We start from the raw sequence: 15,090 nt of genomic DNA on the forward strand, positions 1-15,090 counted from the left end.
AAATCTAGCGATTGCTATCATTAAATCATCAAGAAAGATTTCTGAGAATGGTAAATTTTACCTCACTGGAGATCAACAAAGGGTCTTGACATCAAGAAAATTAAATTTTGCCTACGTCTTGAAATACACTGATAAAACACAATTCACTATGCTCTTAGATATTAAAAACCCTAAAAATATGGTAGGCATAACACATATTTATATTCAACATTGAGATTTTTCTTGGTAGAATAATTGAGTTCACACTGATCCAGACCTTGGTAAATTGATGCGTCTTATAAACTGAACAACTATAAATCCAAGGGCACGAAAACACAAATCTTGGCTAAAATAAAAATCCACCTGCCAAAAATATCCTTTTGGAGCTTAGAATTGGCCTGTTTAGGTCTGCCACGATGTGTTATATGTGAGAATGCACGACTAATAACATTACTAATTTATAGACCGAGTTTGAATAACATGGTTATGCACTGAGTTGTGCAGAACACTGAGCCATAGATCCTCAACGGGTAAATCAAACCTGGCCCACTATCTGGCATGATCAGAAAGACTCCCAAGTGGTTTAGGACTAGTATCATTTTTAAAGATTCATATTCATGGGAAATTGCCATATCAGTGAGATATCAGCTGAATTCAGTTATCTCGGAATTGTAGTTTACCTTTTATGTTAGTGGCAAATATTTTTTAAGTTTTTTTTTTTAATTTTTAATGTGGGAGCATTGAAACCTTGAAATTTTATGCAATTAAATTTAATAAATTCTTCTGGGATACCTTTCAATTTTGAAATTTAATTTTGAGAGAACCGAAGATATATATACAGCTCAATTATGCTTCACGATTATTTAGGCATGAACAAATAGTGCCAAGCATAGGCAAAAGGACAGTAAAGTGATTGAGAAATCCAGTGAGTTACAATAACGTGCTTTTACAGACAATGAGTTCAAATTACAGCTTCACCCCTTGCTATTATGTGAGCTGGGGTAAATCACTTAACTCCTAAAACACAGTTGCATCATCTGTAAAATATCTGTCTGATACAGTTCTTAGGATTAAATCAGATGATAACATATGAAAAGTCCTTGACCGCATACTCAGCACTCATTCTGCGGTCCTACCACTTACCAACATGAGTCTGAGTTTTGCTTGTCTTAACTTCTATGTCCAGTGCTCACTGAGGGAAGTCTTCTTCATCTCTCTCTATACATTCCTAGGACTCTATCAGCAGATTAGTTATGTCCAAAAAAAAATGGTGGCTAAAGCACGATGAGTGATCACTGCCTCTTCAAAAAGTTGAAAGTACTTTCACAGACTGCTTCTCTTATCTTTATAGTAAGCTTTTGAGGCAGAAAAGACAGAAAATAAAGCAGCAGCTTATTTTATCTTCCAATGACATAACCTAATGCCCTTCTGTCGGAAATTTCCTTCCCTAATTTTTGTCTTTGTCACAGTCCGCTCTTTAACTTCCTTAAAGTGGGATGGGGCAGTAGATCTACTCACAGCCAATGCAGAAAATAGCTAAGAAATGGAGAGCAGGAATTACTTCTAATGATTCCAATGTCTAGCAAGTGGTCCTGTTCCTCAAAACACAATCATTGATCATCTACTATGTGCCAGGTAGTGTGCTAGGTAACTGAGGATACAATGATAAGTAAAACAATCTCTATTCATGGAATTTAACATTTAAGAATGACTGCACTAAGATGAACTGTAGTCTGCCTGAGCACATCTGAGAGTACTTGTCAAAAACATATTTATTCTTAAACAAATACACTTTAAAAGGGGGGGGGGCAGTTCCTGGGTTGTTCAATTGGTTAAGCGCCCGACTGTTGATTTCTGCTCAGGTCACGATCTCACGGTTCACGGGATCGAGCCCCGTGTTGGGCTCTGTGCTGACAGTGAGAAGACTGCTTGGGATTCTCTGTTTCTCCCTCCTTCTCTACCCCTCCCTTGTGCTTTCTCTGTCTCTTGAAATAAATAACTTCAACACACACACACACACACACACACACACACACACACACACACCCCACAGCCTCCTGGGTTTTCCCCCCGAGCAATGGACCTGGAATTTCTGGATATCAGGCCCAGAAGCCAGAAGACTTGTCTCCTGAGCCCCCCACTCTCAGAGCATTGCCCAGTCTCTGCTACTCATTTGAACTATTCTCTATTCATCATTACCCTCCCTGCTCACCTTCAAGTTCCACTCCAAAGCTACCTCCTGTAGGAACCTCGCCTGACGCTCCCTCTCCCACAGAGTTACAGAATTAATTCCTTCTTTCTCTGCTTACCTTGCACTCATTTCTACCAATGACAATGGTATATGCTGTTGTGTAGTTGATTGGTTTATGTCTACTTCCCTTACTGGTCTGGGGCTCTGTCAGCAGAAACTCCCCCTCCCCCCCCATTCACCTCTGCATCTTGGTACCTACACAGAGCCTGTATGTGGAGGATGGTCAGGAAAAATTTGCTAAATCATAAATAAAAAAAAAATTTAAAGTCCCCTGATAGATAAAATTGAGAATTTCCTTAGTCAGAGATAGGTAGAGGGGTAAAAAATTCATTTAAATTCATCCCGTTGCATGTTCAGTGACCCAACACAATCTAATTCCCAAACTGCAGAATTGTTTTCACAAGACATAGAATTTCATTATTATTTTGAAATTTCCTACCAGATGTCTCCAGTTGTAATTTCAAACTTTGGGACTTAGAATTCTAAACCAACTTGAAAAAATACCTTTGTTTTAATCTCTAAATCTACCTGTCAGTTCTGTTTGAAAGCCTGATTTATGTAATGAAGACTCTTCTTAGACCTAATTCATAAAAAGGATTTGGTGTGTTCAAGTGAAATATCTGAAGTAAATGTTTTCTATTTTCTATTCACACTGTATTTCACTGAAAATAATAAAGGAACTCTTTAAAATACAATGAACACAAGAAACTACAAGAAGGAAGGGAAATATACAAGCACAGAAGATCACAGTGAAGTGATATTCACTGAAGCACAGAAGATTCAGTGAATATGAACGGACTTAATCATCAATTTTATTGTGAAATCTATCCTCTCAATCTTTCATTTTCTATTGTTGCTATAAAACTTTGTATCAGGATCTACCTAAAATAAATATATCACATAATCTTAATTTGTATGTAATTAGGGTAAGTAATCTCTTTAAAGGAGATTAGCATAAAATGTTGACTTTTATAGTTTTGAACTATCAAAAAATAATTATTAACTAATCACTGAATTTTTCATGTATGGTTTACAAAGAATGTTATCTTATTCAGTACACTACCAAAAAATTGCATGTCATTCTGTCTTATTTGATAAGCCCTTGTTGACATGACTTCTTCAACAGTGTTACCCCTTCTATACACTTGGTAGATGTTATTCCCAGTCTTCTAGGTGGACAGGCCAGAAAATGGGGAATCAGCCTAGATTCTTCTCCCTCATCCATTCATACAACCATCCATCCATTTGTCCATCCATTGGTCAAATCAAGATTCCATAGATTGCACTCCATACTTGTCTCTTATAGCTCCCTCCTCTTTTCTGTGTCCACTTCTGCAGCTCTAGTGCAGGCCTTCAATTCTGTTTTCCCTCCTCCTTTCTTACATATAGATGGTGATCTTTGTAACTTCCAAGCTGAACAATCTTCAATTATCTTCTATCGCCAAGGACACCACACTCTGCAATCTTGAGCAAGGTACACATGACATTCATGATCTGTCTCCCAAGCCAAATACAAATTTGGCCCTCAGACAATACTTGCTATACTGCTTACACTTTCTGGAACTTGTCATGGGGTCTCCTTAGACAGTGCTCATTCTGTCCCTGTCTCTAGAAACTTCTCCTCCCTTATTGGACTCACAAACTCCCATTTTGTCCATTAGATCTGAGCTTAGGCATAGTTCCACCATAGAAACATTCTGATTATAGTTTTTGGTTGGTTGGCTTTGTGTGTGTCTCCCCTCCAGAATAAACTCCTTGTGAATAGGAGTTCTTCTGTTCATCTTTGTTGCCCCCATGACCGGAGGAGTGCCTAGCATCAGAAAGATAGCTACTATGTACATTCATAGTGAATAGTTGAATAAATGGATAGTTGTCTACTTCGCCTACGCTAAGACGGGTCCTGCTCAGAACCATGCCAGAAATGATAAAAACATTAAAGCATGCAGGAGGTGGGAATACGGGCAGAGTAATTAGGATACAAGAATTGCTGCTGCCTCCCTTACCCACCACTCTTTGTTTCTCTCACTGATTCTGCTGTGGGGACTTTGATGAAAACACTTTTGATCTAGAACTTTAAGAAGAAGGAAACAGTGATGATCTGGAACAACTTGAGAGAGTTTTCCCAGAAAGGAACTTTCAATCCGGCTCAGCCAGTCTCTGGGCGCCCCTGGATCAGAAGAAGCCTTCCTCACCTGGCATGAAGATTTCATTTGCTCATCTAAAATTCCTCTCACTGGAAATGCTTCTGAGGTTTATTTATACCCATTTTGTGCTAAGGAGGACTCGCCATTGCTGATGCACAAGGGCAGTTTCCTGATCTAAAAATGATAATAACCTTCCCCTTTTCTCTGTTACAAAGTTCAAACGTAATAAAGTGAAACTACATTTAGAAATATTAGAAAATCAAATAAATTTAACTTTCTATCCTCAGTTGATGAGAATTCATTTAATTTGTATTTTTTCCTTAGTCAAGTTTAACTGACTTGTGGAAACAGGATTTTTGATTAGGAGGCAAGGGATTTAGATTGTTTGGATTACTGGTTCCCTGTTCACTGGAGGCTCCTGGGACGTACCAATGCCCCAGCCCACCTCTGAGAAGTCAGGGTCTCCAGGAGAGAAACCTGGGAATCTGCACATTCACAAAAGTTTCCTCGAGAACTCCAATAGTCAGCTAGGTTGAAAATCACTGTTTTAGGTATATAACCTTTAAGGTGTTCCTCAGGGGCAGCTGCGTGGCTCAGTTGGTTAAGTGTCTGACTTCAGCTCAGGTCATGATCTCGCGATCCGTGAGTTTAAGCCCCACATCAGGCTCTGTGCTGACAGCTCAGAGCCCGGAGCCTGCTTCAGATTCTGTGTCTCCCTCTCTCTCTGCCCCTCCCCCACTCACACTCTGTTTCTCTCTGTCTCTCAAAAATGAATAAATGCTAAAAAAAAAAAAAAAAGAGAAGAAGAAGAAGAAGGAGGAGGAGGAGGAGGAGGAGGAGGAGGAGGAGGAAGTATTCCTCAGGGGGTGCCTGGGTAGGTCAGTTGGTTAAGCATCCTACTTCAGCCCAGGTCATGATCCTGAGCTTCGTGTGTTTGAGCCCTGCAACGGCCTCTGTGCTGACAGCTCGGAGCCTGGAGCCTGCTTCAGATTCTGTGTCTCCTCTAGCTCTGCCCCTCCCCAGCTTGCACTCTGTCTCTCTGTCTCCCCAAAATAAATAAACATTAAAAAAAATTAAAAAAAAAAGAAGGTGTTCCTCAGTGTGGAATCCTGTGTTAAGAACACAGACATTTGGGCTCCAGACAGACTGATGTAGAATCTAGATGCTAAACGTGCCCCCCAACTTCTGGCCTCTGTAATCCTGGGAGCTTGATGGGAGCAATGCCACAGATAAGGAGCATTTAAGAGTGGAAGAAACATGACAGCCTCAGAAACTCCACAGCCCCAACTCTCAAAATAGGAAACCCCGACTTGCCCTGGATATTCTAATTCAGCTATTTTAACAATCTCTTTTCCTGACCCTTCAAAAACCAAATACAGCCAAGGCAAGAAATAGATAAAATTGCTAGGAACTTGATTACTATTTATGTAACTCTGTCTTTATGTCAGATCATGTTCCCAGTTCCAAAGACCTGAGTCACAAGTGATCTTTAGAAACACAACCCACTCTTAGATCAGAAATTGTTTCTGTTACCCTCGAGAGAAATGTTACAGACTACACATATTCAGAATAGCCTGTTCTTATTACCAGACAACTTATGACAAAAATTTATTTTTCTTACATTTTGTAGACAGAGGGCAGCATGCACAAGGCAACTGTACAAGCAAAAGCTTATGTGCCGATTTTACAGAAAATGCTCTTTAAGCATCTTTGTGTCATGGTCCTTTTGAACTTGAAAATACTGCTTAGTCATTTATAGTGGGCTGGCATTTTTGCTCACTACTAAAAAAAAAAAGGACCCAGGGAGGTGTTTATTTCTTTGGTTCAGAAAAATGTATGCATGCGATGTTGCCACGGCTTTGGAAAGGGTATACACACAGATATGGTAAAAAGCATCACGCCAGAAAACTCAGTAGTTAAAAATGATAACTGATCTTGTCATGCTCTGTCATTATGCAAATCCAATAAATGTATTGCCCAAGTGATTTATATTAGTGCAGTTGAAAGACACTTAAAAACGTAATCTTCAGCAGATCATTTTAAAACTGACTCTCTATGACTGCCTATGCCTTACAATGGTGATGCATATTGAATAGTAATTGTATTGGTCTTTTTTTTTTTTTAAGTATACATGATACTGCCCTTAAATCCAATGTACACAATTGACAAAATTACGTTAGTGGACTTTAAAAGTCTCTCCCATTTTCGTGCTTTGGTCAACACAGCTATTCTTGGACTAGATGATAACACATCTGTATTTCTCTGTGTAGGAGAGAGCTGGTGGATGACACCCTGTATCCTGGGAAGATGTATTTCTAGAGGTTGCAGTGCTAGTGGGGTCATCACAACACAGTTTCCATGGAGATCTGTCTCTGACATCATACTTTGGTGATCGGGCTTCAATTTTCTTCAAATCCCCTGATGAGTTTCCAGATGCAGATTCTTCCAGCTACCATTCACCCAATGGCTAGTCAGTCCTCCCAGGCTGCAGTGATATCCTTCATGAATGCCAATAGATCCCTACCATCCCCAATGCCTTGCTGATTCTGAGTTACCATGATTTCTCAACGCTGAGAAATATGAGGGAGATTCTTCAAAGACGGTTGCCAATTTTTTTTTCCATTTGTGGAACCTCAGAGCTCACTCCAATTCCCTCAGTTTACAGACAGAAAAGAAAGGGCCCTGTGGTTAATATTCAGGATAATCTTTCTAAAAATTTGGGAAAAAAAACATTTAAAATAATTGGAATTAATGTTAAAATTTACCTAAGCTATTTTTCTAAAAGAGGGAATTTCAAGCTGTATTTCTTGGAATAATAGGTACTTTCATGATTAAGTAAGTTTTGGAAACAGTAGGGGAAATAAAGTAAAGCAGATTTCCTTCCTACAGAAATTTTTACTCATGTTTTTTGTGAATCTGTAGGGAGAGCATTCCCTAAATATTTTTTTCTCTTTTCTCACAGAGCACCTTTAAGATCCAGCAATCGGCAGAATAAATTTGGTAGACACTACCATGGAGGCATAGAGTTTACTGTCCTGTTAGGAAAAATTTGAGAGTCAAAGAGATGCCATTACTATTTCTGCTAGGAAAACAGGTGTAAATTGGGACTGTCCTGGATGGTTCTATGGTCACCACATGGAGGCATAGAACAGAACAAAACATTTTGAGGGTTAACAATAATAGAAAAAGGCAGTCATAATACTGATCCTCTACCTGAGTGCTATAAGACACAAAAGGATGAACATTATTCTGTGTTGCTCTGGACAATAATAAAAACAACAACAACAATAATAATACGAGGGAGAAATTGCATGGTGGAAGATTTCTACACAATATAAAAAGAACTTTCTAGCAATTTAATCTGTCCACAAAGGGAATGGATTCTGGTAGGAAGATGTGGCTCCTCCCTCCCTCTCAAGAGGTATTCAGACACAGGTTAGGTGTTGACCAGTGAGGGATGCCAGAGGAGCTAGGAGTACATGATTTCTAAGAAACAACTCATATTTTTACGATTCTATGATTTGACTATAAGAGGAACTTATTACAAAGTCCTGAGACAGTACTGCACTTCAATCCAAGTAAATGTGATTGTTTCAAGGGAGAACTCAAAATGTCTTATAATCCAACTTTTTCCAATTAACCATTTGCCTAAAGGCATATGAGGAATACACTACAGAACAAATGAAAGATGATCAAACTTGAGTGACTCAGTTTCACACAACTTAAACCTTACTGAATAGTTTGCCATAAGCCCTTGGTCTCAAAAAGGTCATTGCATTTATGTAAAAATTAATGCTCTGAAAATTCCCAGGGGCAGTGCTGTTAAAACTAAAGGACTGGTAAGCTCAGACTTAGATACAATTTGTAGATCAACAAACTGTAGAGAGTAAGGAACCTTGCAGGTCATTCTAATTTGGTTTGTTCATTTCCTCATAAGGACACAGGCCTAGAGATACAATGCATATTGCCCCCAAATCACATAATAAGTTAGAAGCAGAGTTGAAATAATAACGTAGGTATGAATCTGAGTAGGACATGTACAAAAAGTTAAAATTCTCTTACTTATTCTCATACAAGAAAATAGCATATATTAACAAATTAAGATGAATTTTCAGGCATCGGAAGGTGCTGAGTTCCCTCTAACTTCATTAAAAATTTTCTTCTTGGCTTGAGAATGCAGACTAGGAGTTCTGTACACACAGCTGGCTTCACCATGGAGTTTCCTAAGGTCTGATAAAACCACACAACTGCAAGGTGTCTACGTGCAAAACAATCTGAGATGCTTCATACCACACCCACACATACACACAAAGGGGGCGGGTAGGAGAAACAGAGAATTAGCACGATCAGAGGTAGCCCAAGACGAAGAATTCAAGCACAAGTACCAAACTGGGAGGTCATTTTTCAAACACACACCTGATGAATAAAACACAGTGGTTCAATGAAATGAACATTTCTTTAATTAGGTCAATGGCTTATCGATTAAGCCATGAAGTGGTAGGAAAAAAGATGGGTTAGTTAGGACATAAAAACAAAGTAAAACACAGAATGGTGCTTTAGACAAGTGACAGGGCAGGGAAGCATCAAGCTCTCAAGCTGTAACACCCTGGTATTCCTCTAGTCCAAAATCAGAGGCTGGAAGCTGACTTAGCATGTAGTGACTCAGGGGACTCTGGGAATTCACACTTGAACGGTGAGAGAAGATGGTTGTATGTGGCTCTGTGAGGTTGGTAAGAGCTTTTTAAAAAGCTTGTTCTGATTCTCGTGCAGTGAGAGGTTTCTGACATATCAGAACAGGGTGCTGGCAGTCATTTCTGGACACGTCGCAGCATTTTCAGCAAACTGCCTGAAAATTGACACTCTTAGGAAACGGGAGCAAATGCGGTGTCCCTGCTATCCAAAGGAATAGAACACTTAGTGTGACTTTTTCTCAGAGCCTAGGCAGCAGGTTCAGAGGTGCTAAGAGGCACCGAGCATTATGCCTTGTATCTTTGATAACTGAGGTAGAGGGAACTGAGTGCAGCACAGCTCCTTCTCTCTCAATTGTCCAACATCACACTCCCCATTAGAGCATAGAACATCTCGGTGAAAAGTCGGCCAGCCTTTGGCTCTGTTTACCTTAAAAACTGATCTCTTGATTCTCTCAGGGGGCTTTTGTCATCAGATGTCCAAAATGGACTCCAGAGACCATGCTAACAACATAGCCTCACGTGACTGGTGACTAAGTGTTGTTCTGTACCCTAGAACCTTTCCTTTAGAAGTTATTTCCTGTACTGGATGGATAAATAAAGCTATTGCTACCCTGGGATTCTCACCTCACTATTTGCTGCTCCAAAGGAAAAAATCCAAGGAATTTAGAGACCTTTTGCCTTCAGAAGTGGAAGGGGCATTGTCAAAGCAGAGGCTGTTTGAGAGCGGACCCCGTGTCAGAAATGCTGTGTGACAGGAGGCATGTCCAAGCCCCTGACTTGAACGATGTTTTCCCCCTACAGTACTTACTACTCTCCACTTTGTTGCCCAAACGAAAAGCTCACCACTTAAGGATTATTTTTCAAACTAGATAATCTTTTCGAAGTACATTTTTTTAAAGAATTTTTTTTATGTTTGTTTTTGAGAGAGAGATGGACATAGCAGAAGCAGAGGCAGAGAGAGAAGGAGACACAGCATCCGAAGCAGGCTCCAGGATCCAAGCTGTCAGCACAGAGCCCGATGTGGGGCTTGAACCCACAAGCTGTGAGATCGTGACCTGAGCCAAAGTCGGATGCTTAACCAGCTGAGCCACCCAGGCACCCCTCAAAGTATGTTTAAAAAAGTAAAACACACATGGGGCGCCTGGGTGGCTCAGTCGGTTGGGCATCTGACTCAGTTTTTACTCAGGTCATCATCTCGCAGTTTTGTGGGTTCGAGCCCTGTATCAGTCTCTGTGCTGGCAGCATGGAGCCTTCTTGGGATTCTCTCTCTCTCCTGTTCTCTCTACCCCTCCCCTGCTCACGCTGTCTCTGTCTCTTTCAGAATAAACAAATAAACTTTAAAAAGTTTAAAAAAGTAAAATACATAAACATTACATAATGTAAAGGCAAATTAACAAATCTAGAGCTAATCTTGGTATTAACTTTATAATTTTTCTATTATATGTGTGTGCGTACACACACATATATACATATTTTAGACTGTATATATGCACACATAAAACTTATGTGTATGGGGTGCCTGGGTGGCGCAGTCGGTTAAGTGTCCGACTTCAGCCAGGTCACGATCTCGCGGTCCGTGAGTTCGAGCCCCGCGTCAGGCTCTGGGCTGATGGCTCAGAGCCTGGAGCCTGTTTCCGATTCTGTGTCTCCCTCTCTCTCTGCCCCTCCCCCGTTCATGTTCTGTCTCTCTCTGTCCCAAAAATAAATAAACGTTGAAAAAAAAATTAAAAAATAAAAAATTTATGTGTATGTACTGCTTTTACAAAATGAGATGTTTTTCCCTTAGGATATTATGAAGATCTTTAAAAGTCGCTAAGTTGTATGTATGTGTGAAAATTCATAGAACCAAAGAATATTAGAGCTGGAAAAGATTTAAGACACCATCTATTCAGACTTTGACTACAATCCCACACTAAAAATATATTTTGTATTGCAACTCAGCACACACATTCATATTTGTCATGCACACACACACGCGCGCACACACACACACACACACACATGCACAGAAACAAGAGTTTCATGTAACAACACTCACCCTTACTATAAGAAGCGCTCTACTAATTTCTAATTTCCTTTTATTATATTTTAAAAGTGCCACTGACAATATCAAATACTGGCAAGGATGTGGAGCTACAGGAACTCTCATTCATTGCTGGTGGGATGCAAAATGGTACAGCCACTTTGGAAGACAGTTTGGCAGATTCTTACAAAACTGAACTTACCATATGATCCAGAAAATTTAGCTTAGACCCAGCACTCCTTGGTATTTACCGAAAGGAGTAAAAATTTACGTCCACACAAAAATCTGCACTCAGATGTTCACAGCAGCTTTATTCATCCTGCCAAAACTTGGAACTAACTAAGATATCTTTCAGTAGGTGAAGAGATAAATAAACCATGGTACATCCAGACAGTGGGATATTCTTCAGCACTAGAAAGTATCAAGCCATGAAGAAACACAGATGAACCCTAAATGCATATTACTAAGTGAAAGAAGCCAGCCTGAAAAGGCTACATATAATATGATTCCAACTATAACATTCTGGAAAAGGCAAAGCTATGGAAATAGTAAAAAGATCAGTGGTTGCTAGGGGTTGGGTGGGAAAGAGATGAAAAAGCAGAGCACAGAGGATTTTTAGGGTAGTTAAATCATGCTATTATAATGATGGATTCATGGCATTGTGCATTGGTCCAAACCAGACGCACCCAAATAAAATGTAACCACCGAAAATGAACTCTAATGTAAACTATGGACTCTGGATGAGTACAATGTGTCAATGAAGGTTCATCAGTTTTAACAAATGTGCCACTCTGGTGTGGGATTATTGATAAGGAGGGAGGCTCTGTGTAGGGGATGGGGGAAGGCAGGATATGAGATGTCTCTGTACCTTCCTCTTAACTTCTCTGTGAACCTAAAACTGCTCTAAAAAAATAAAGTCTCAAAAAAATGCTGGTAGACATCTTCTGTGGATTTATAACTCACAAATGGGTTGGGAGTCACAGTTCGAAAAAAAAAATTCATCTCACGAAATCTCTTCTTTTAAGAAGAAGAAAACTAGGCTCAGAGAAAGTATGTGATTTCTTAAGATCACGCAATGAATGGTATTGTCAAAACCAGGATTAGATCTGGTAGACAGAGGAGCGTGTGTGTGTGTGTGTGTGTGTGTGTGTGTGTGTGTGCATGCTGCACACACCACCCCAAGATATGGAGGAAAATGCTCAACATTTTCCATGGGGGAAAACAGAATTAAATAATAGCTAATTTATGATTCATGAGTTAATTTCCTCACATGGTTTTATAACGTTCTAAGGCCAGCAGGTCCGGTCAACTGATTAAAGACCAAGCTATTGCAGATACGAGTCGGTAAGTTAGATAAGTTTAAGCCACACCACTGTAGAGTATATGAGATTATCAATCTGGGTTGGCAGAAGATCTGGACTTTATGAACTTCAGTTACTTTCTTTATCCCTAAAATGGAAATGACTACACTTGAAAAAATGTAGGATATAACTCCAAAAAACTTTTATTTCTTGGTTTGCCAATTCCACTGCAGGCTGAGGCAGAGTCCAGGCTGGTAACAACATGACCCTGGCTGCTTCAATCTTGTGGTACCACCATCACCAGTTGTGCCTCCCAGGCCAGGACAGCAGGGGAAAAAGAGCCAGAGGGTGACATGATGGCTCTTAAATGCACTGGCCCAGCAGCTTAACAGTAATATTGACTCCCAGGTCATTGTCTAAATCGAGCCATTGGCCCCTGCCTAGATGCAAAGGGAGCCATGAAAAGTAGAGGGGCATAGGTATATTCCGTGAGCAGTAAATGTCTCTCCTTCCTCAGGGAATTATACCCAAATAGTTAGAAACCGACTAACTATAATGAGCCTGATTAGTGCATATTCTTCAGCTTCAGTAGTATAAAACTGTAGTGTCCAACCTATCATCATGATTAGTGTTTCTGTTTTTCAAATTGTGATCTGGGGGCATGAACAATAAATTTTTGAAAGCCTAAGCACCTATTGTAATTGGTCCGACCTCTAACAACCAATGAAGCAGCTTGTCATGGAGCTATAATATTTTATGTCCGTAGAGGCCCCAAAGTATATTACAATCGTATATAGAAACTACACTCTGTCGAGCAGGGTATTTTTAGCACAGTTCTCAAAGCACCACTGAGCTGGAAGAATTTGAGGCAGTAAAGTTAGCCACTATCTTCATTTTGTCCATTAAGTAAAATCAGCTGGATTCTAAAATGAAGTGACACCAGTTATCAGAAGCAAAAGCAGGTTTCCTCAAGAGACCCGATGTGCCTCAGGTCTCAGGATATTGGCTGATAGCTTTGGCATTTAGAATTAAATAATACAGGGGCACCTGGGTGGCTCAGTCGGTAGAGCGTCTGACTTCGGCTCAGGTCATGATCTCACAGTTTGTGGGTTTGAGCCCCGCATCAGGCTCTGTGCTGACCGTTTGCTCAGAGCCTGGAGCCTGCTTCAGATTCTGTGTCTCCTTCTTTCTCTGCCCCTCCCCCGCTCACGCTTTGTCCCACTCTGTTTCTCAAAAGTAAATAAATGCAGAATTAAACAATACAGTATACAGTGTGGTTAACTTACCAACCCATTTATATTTTAATACGAGAAAATGGAAAAACTCTCTCTAAAGATGATGAATATAAAGAGTTCTCTAACATACAGCTCACACCTCCCAAAGGACATGAATTCCTTCCACCTTTTTGGACTTTACTCCATCTAGACCTTAAAGCCAGAATTAGATGATTCTGTGCTTGTGTGTGTGTGTGTGTGTGTGTGTGTGTGTGCTCACGTGCACGTGTGTCTGCAAGTGTGTAGACGTTGAGCATCAAGTGAAGGCATACATTCACTCGCAGCTGTATGCTAGAATTAAGTATTGCTTCAAACATTTCAGTTTGCTGTAATAAGATTACAGATTTGCACCCTTTGCCCTGTAACTTTGCAATGCTTCTCCAAGGAACAGGTGAAGTAGATATCCCCCCACCTCACTAATTCGGGCCAATGGAATCTGACAGAAGTGACAGAATGATAGTCCCGAGGTGATGTCTTAAGAGACTCAGTCCTCTTGCTGTCCCACCACCTGCCAGGAGAAGAATATGACATGTGGCTGTCAGTTACAGAGTGAGAGACACATGGGGCAGGTCTGAACCCAATCCACATTAGAGACAAAGCTGACCCAGCCATCCCATAGACCCAGGAAAGAAAAAGAAATAAATGGAGATTGTTGTAAGCACTGACATTTGGGGTGGTCAACTATGCTGTGTTAATGGGGAAAACCTAACTGATACAAATGAGGAAAACACAGAAGCAGACTCTTTTTTCTTTTATTTATTTACAAAATTACTTCTATAAATTCTCCCTCTTTAAACACAAAGCCTCTTGAAAGAAAGTAGGAAAAGAATAGAAAGAAATGCCATGGAAAGGAAGGATGGTTGTCCTATGAGGATCTATAAAATACAATGGAGAAGCTGCAATAGATTAAATGGGTATAAATGTACCCATATAAAGTCTTAGGAGCTGCTGATATACTGAGAGAAAGCTGGAAAAATTCTATATAAGGAGAAGGATTTCAGCTTGCACAAGAAAATGAGTAAGAAAAATCTCAATTTTTTAAACAGCATTGTCCTTGATGATGCTAAATCTTGACCTAAGTTAAGTTTTCAAATTCAGAAAGGCTAATTTAATATTTAACAGATTTTACAGAAGAGACAAGGCACTCGAAAGAGAAAAATATAACAGAGACACTGCCAAGACAAAAGTTCCACCTTGAAGGCTGATATGTTATGACAAGGAAATGGAAGAAGTTAATTCAGAATTTAATGCAGTACAAATTCTACAATCTATACAAATTTCTTTATGTTACTTTTAATTTTTAGGAATAGGCTTGGCTAGGTGTGACAGATAATCTAAATTAATAATGGCTTAGACATAGTAGGATTTATTCTCTCTTACAGAAAATGTTCCAGGGCAAAACCTACAGGGTTGGAATGGCTCATCGC

This window comes from Lynx canadensis, chromosome B4, assembly GCF_007474595.2.
Source record: "Lynx canadensis isolate LIC74 chromosome B4, mLynCan4.pri.v2, whole genome shotgun sequence".
Lineage (NCBI taxonomy): Eukaryota > Metazoa > Chordata > Mammalia > Carnivora > Felidae > Lynx > Lynx canadensis.